Below are 6,000 nucleotides of genomic sequence, written 5' to 3'. Positions count from 1 at the left end.
AGAAGTTGGCCGACGTGTACGTCCGCGAGATCGTGGCTCGCCATGGGGTTCTGGTCTCCATCGTCTCCGACCGGGATGTTAGGTTTACCTCTCGTTTCTGGCAGAAGTTCCAAGAGGAGTTGGGCACGCGGTTGCACTTCAGCACAGCTTTCCATCCGCAGACTGACGGTCAGAGCGAGCGGACCATTCAGACCCTCGACGACATGTTGAGGGCTTGTTTTATTGACTTCGGTGGGAGCTAGGATTCGCACCTACCCCTTGCAGAGTTCGCCTACAACAACAGCTACCATTCCAGCATTGGCGCTCCGCTTTTCGAGCTGTTGTACGGGCGGAGATGTCGCACCCCGGTTTGTTGGGGTGAGATCGGGCACAGGGTGATGGGACGGACGAAAGTAGTCTTGCAGACTACCGAGAAGATTCAGCAGATTAGGCAGCGATTGCAGACCGCTCAGAGTCGGCAGAAGTGTTACGCCGACAGACGTCGATCTGAGCTAGAATTTCAGGTGGGTGATATGGTTCTCCTGAAGGTCTCACCCTGGAAGGGTGTGATCCGCTTCAAGAAGAGGGGGAAATTGGGTCCCCGTTACATTGGGCCGTTCAGGATCATTGCCAGGGTTGGCAAGGTGGCCTACAGGCTAGAGCTACTGAAGGAGCTTAGTCGGATCCACATCACTTTCCATGTTTCGCAGTTACGAAAGTGCATTATAGATCAGGAGGCGGTGGTGTCGTTGGATGATATTCAGGTCGATGAGCGCCTGAATTACGTGGAGAGGCATGTGGCCATACTGGAGAGAAAGATGAAGATTTTGAGGAACAAGGAGATACCGTTGGTGAAGGTGCAATGGGAGCATCGTAGGGAGTCCGAGTGGACGTGGGAGCCAGAGCCAGAGATGCAGGAGCACTATCCGGAGCTGTTCGCCGCGGCAGACTTCGAGGACGAAGTCTAGTTCAAGTGGGGGAGAATTGTAACGCCCCGACTCTCAGGTATAAACTTTCAATCATGTATTTCCAACTTTTTAGGTCGACTCGACGAGTTGGATGCCCTGACTCGTCGAGTAGGCACGGTTTTGGTCGCGGGTCTTAAGTGACCGACTCGGCGAGTAAGTGTTGAAGGATGAAACCCTAATTTCTAGGGTTTCACACCCTATTTAAAGGATCATTAGCCTCCTTTGGCCTCCCCTCACCGTCCCCTTGAGCTCTGAAACCCTAATTCGTGTGTGTGCCCCATTTAGTGTGATTTTTCAAGTTGGAAGGAAGATTTTGTTGCAAGGAGCTTGAAGATCAAGAAGTGTGAGGCAAGGAACGTGTGTAGATCTGAAGTCTACCCCAGATTAGCATCATTTGAAGGTATCAAGTCATTACCTTGACCTTCTCTTAGTTAGATCCTTCTATGTTTGAGTTTTGGGGCCATTTGGCATTTTGGTACTTCATTTCAGTGGTGAACCAAGATCTGAAGTTGCAACTTCAGATCTAGGCTCATCTTGGCCCTTACAATCATAAAGTCTCGGCCTTTAGCATGCTAGTGTGATCCCTTGCCTAAGAACCACTTCTTTAGCTTGATTTAAGTCATTAGCACCTTGCATGTACGTAAAGTTTGCAACTTTACGTAAGAAGTATTCCCTAGGAGCTTAGATCTGCAATATGGAGCCTTTGCATGACTTAAAAAGCATATGTATGGTTGAGGGATTGAAGGGACTCGACGAGTCGCAAGGTCGACTCGGTGAGTCATATGAATATAGTCATGTACTCGACGAGTTGGATGAACAGTTCGGCGAGTCCGATGAAGATTGCCTTGGGCTCGGCGAGTCAGTCGAATGACTCGGCGAGTCGGCTAGGGTTTTCCCAACCTTTGGACACGTATGAACCCGACGAGTTGTAAAAGGGGGAAACTCGACGAGTTGGACAAGGAGGTTGCGGCCACTGACATTAGGAACTCGACGAGTCGCTCAAGTGACTCGGCGAGTTAGCAGGATATGCAAGGAACTCGGCGAGTGGTTGGTGGTACTCGACGAGTTGAGGTCAACATGGACTGTTGACCTTGACAGTTGACTTTGACTTTGACCAAGGGTTGACTATTGGACTTCTGGGGTATTTTGGGAATTGAAAATTTACAAGCATGGTTCTACGGTGCATTCAAGTGGTGGAGTTGTACCGGCAATCCAAGAGCTTGAGTTTATCTTCGAGTCGACAGTGCAAGGTGAGTTACCTCACTATACTAAGGGGTCTAAGGCACCAAGGCCGGCCCATTATGTGACATCCCCATTTTTACGGCCAGAAAAGACCGATTTAGTTTATGTTTTTTAATAAAAATCAGAGTAACTTCTTAAGAAAAGTGTTGCGGAATTTTGTTCCCAGAAAAACATGATAAATATGTTATCAAAGCATTTCCGAAGAAATGTGTTTTATTCCTTTTAAAACCTTGGGATGTCAACGTCAATACAGAAACATGAGCATAAACAGAATTTACATTCATTTACACTAGTGATCTACATCTCTTTAATCCCTCAGTGAAGTGTAGCTTTATATCGACACCTGTGATGCAAATAAACTGAGTGGGTCAGGTTGGGAAACCTGGTGAGTACATAGGGTTTTCAACCCACAATAATAAAGTTATTATGTTTTATCATCAAACAATTAACCCAATTACCCATCCCCATTATCTTCTTTAATTCCTAGGGATCTACCCTAAGAATCATCTATCACTCATTCCTAAGGGTTTTCCTAAGGAATAGGCACGAAGTCCATCGTCGCCAAGGTTTATACAACAGGCACTAAATCCATAGCTGCCAGGGTTCATCCAACGGGTGCTAAGTCCATAGCTCTCATTTATCGACAATATTATTTGCGGGAGTCCACCTGCAATACATGTCAATGGGTTTTTAGAGTACACCGGGTGAACGTATTGTTCACAACACCTACAGGTAGCGAGCCTGCTAGTGTTCCACAGACTGTCTAGAATAGTCCATGGTTGTCATCCGTACTCTGCTTGATGACGGGGCCATCGTTTGGGTAAAGGTTTCTCTCATTTTTCACCTCTCACCCTCATCTCATAATCTATATTACCTTTTATCTCATCCTCTGACTCATCTTTCATCACACACCAACTATTTCATCTACCCATGTTTTACCCAACATATTTGTAGATATAAAATACATATACAGTTCGGATCGAAAGAAATAGTTTAGATCTGTAAAGAAAATACATATACGGTTCAGATCTGAAGAAAAATGTCTAGATCTGAAAAACAAAGTCTAAATCTTTCATCATACTTTCAAAGCATAAAATACATATACAGTCTAGATCTGAAGAAAATGTCAGATCTGGAAAGATAGAAGTTTAGATCTTTCATTCAGTACAGATCTCAAGTATAAATCATCCATATATCAGGTTTAGATCTGAAAAGTTTAGATCTGCGGTGAGAAAGTCCAGATCTGAAGGAAAAAGTTCAGATCTGAAAGAAAAGGGTTAGATCTGACAAAAATACATATACCATTCAGACCTGAAGAAAAGTCTTAGATCTAAAAGGAAAAAAAGTTTAGATCCGAAGGAAAATCTAGATCTAAAGGAGAAAGTTCAGATCTGGAAGAAAATGTTTAGATCTAAAGGAAGAAGTTCAGATCTGAAAAGAAAGAGGTTCAGATCTTTCATCCAGCAAACATCTCAGGTAAACAGACAACATATATTTAGACACATAGCACATAATTTATATAAAATACTTCATATCTATGTGTAAGATGAAAGGGACTATGCACTCACCTGATACGGAGTGATTCGGACAGCACTTCGCTTCTAAAAATAATCTTCTTTGACGAAACCAGGAAGTTTGCTTGAAAACCGGGCTCCGCGCGGGCAGAGTTTCAAACCGAAAAACTATTTTTCTTGGAGCCTCCGGGCTCTCCAAGGCTTTCTTCTAATGCTAGGAGGTTTTCCTAGGCTTTTTGGGGGGTGTTAGAGAGTAAGTAGAGAGGGAAAGAAAGGGTAAAAAGTGTGAGAAACGAAGGGGCTCTCGGGTGGTATTTATAGGCTGGAAAAGGGGTGAACTCGTCGAGTTTCTGGCCCAACTCGTCAAGTTTCTGACCCCCAACTCGTCGAGTTGCTGGTCCAACTCGTCGAGTCGGTGCCACGTTTCGTCATCAGATTGTGCCACGTCACCCACTTCGCTGCAGCACCCTTCCGAATTCTAAACCCCATAACTTTTGCATACGAGCTCCGTTTTCGACGTTGTTTATATCCACGCATAGGTAAAAACAAGATCTACAACTTTCCTTTTGACTCCATCGGCTAATTCTCGACCGATCTTAAATTTATCAGTATGAGAAGATTACACTACTAAACGACCGTGTAGAATTCATAACTTCTACATACGGACTCCGTTTTCGACTGTATTTTTATCGTTGAACTCCTATTAATGAGATCTTCAATTCTCATTTAGGGTGTGTCGGTTAAAAATCGCTCAATCTAAAATTCGAGTTTCGGGTCGTGCACTGCTAAGCCGAATCTTAGAAAAATCATAACTTCCTCATACGAAGTCAGATTTGGGCGTTTTTTTATGGATGTTCTCGGTTTAACATATTCTACGAATTTGGTTTAGATTAATAAGGCCAAAAAGTTCTCTATCGTAAATTCACTATTTACGTCTCCCGGTGCCGTGCCGGTTTTGCCGAAAAACTTCGACATGCCATAACTTCTTCCTTATAACTCGGATTTCGGCGTTATTTATATCTACGGAAGCCTTGAGACATATTCTACAATTTGGTTAAGATTATTTATTCTAAATAATCTTTTGTCGAAAAGTCGTTTTCGACCCCTATTATCTCTAAATTGACTAGCCCGGATCTACGGGCGTTACACATTGGATATGTTATCCTAGCAGTGTTAGAAGTTGAGTATGAGTTAGTGTTGCATGCTAGTGGTTATGCCAGTTAGGTAGATCTGTAGGACTACCTGTGTTGTTATATGATTATTTGCATGCTCAGTAGTTATGTTATATGTTGTTATGTTATGTGGGATGGGTTGAGGATGTACCGCTTCGTGCGGTAACCAACAAACCCTACGAGCATTCCAGATATGAGTTGTGGGCCCGGTAGGCAATCCAGACTCGTATTGTGGGATCGATGGCAATCCAGATGTGAGCTGTGGGCCCGGTAGGCAATCCAGACTCACACTGTGGGCCCAGGGGTATTCCAGTCTGTAAAGTTGTGGACCCAGTACATGCTGTTATTTGTATATGTATTATGTGCAGTGTATCGGTATTTTGGGGAACTCACTAAGCCTCGGGCTTACAGTTTCAGTTTATTGTTTCAGGTACATCAAGGGATCGCGGCAAGGCTAAGGCGTGATCGTACAGCTCCTCATATTTATGTTTATGTTTCTGGGATACTCTGATATTATACCTTTTGAAAAGAAGTTTTGTAATAACTAATGGTTTTTGGATTGTTTAAAAAGTTTTAAATTGGCTTAAATTTTTGGGTGTTACAATTTGGTATCAGAGCCTTGGTTTGAGTGAAATGGAGGAACACTTGTATAACTCCAGTCTCAAATCAAGGAAAGGATTTTCAAAATGATTTTTCAAAAGGTTTTGAAAATAAGTAAAGGAGGATGCAGGGTGTACGATCAGCCGGAGCCAGTAAGTAGATCCCAAAATACCATATAGTTATTTGATATTGCAATGTGATTAGAACAACATGCTAGTACTAGGCTAGAGATCTTCAGGAATTGCATGATAGAATTGTCTGATTGTATGATGCCTGATAGCTTAGGGTTTTCCTTATATGAAATTGACATCATTACTGTAGTTGCTTAGTGTATGCATCACGGCCGTACATAATTAAGATCTTATAGCCCGAGAATGTTTGATTTAGCCTTATGTTATGTTCTTATTGATTGGGGCTTAGGGTAGGATTGGATATTCGAAAGTCTATAGGGTCCAACATTATGTATGGCTAGCATACACTAGTGCTGCAGGGTTGGTGGAAGTTTCATGGATAGGTGGGTTGTGT

Source organism: Lactuca virosa, chromosome 9 (assembly GCF_052849685.1).
Source record: "Lactuca virosa cultivar CGN04683 chromosome 9, Lactuca_virosa_CGN04683_v6, whole genome shotgun sequence".
NCBI lineage: Eukaryota > Viridiplantae > Streptophyta > Magnoliopsida > Asterales > Asteraceae > Lactuca > Lactuca virosa.
This window is presented reverse-complemented; position numbering follows the sequence as displayed.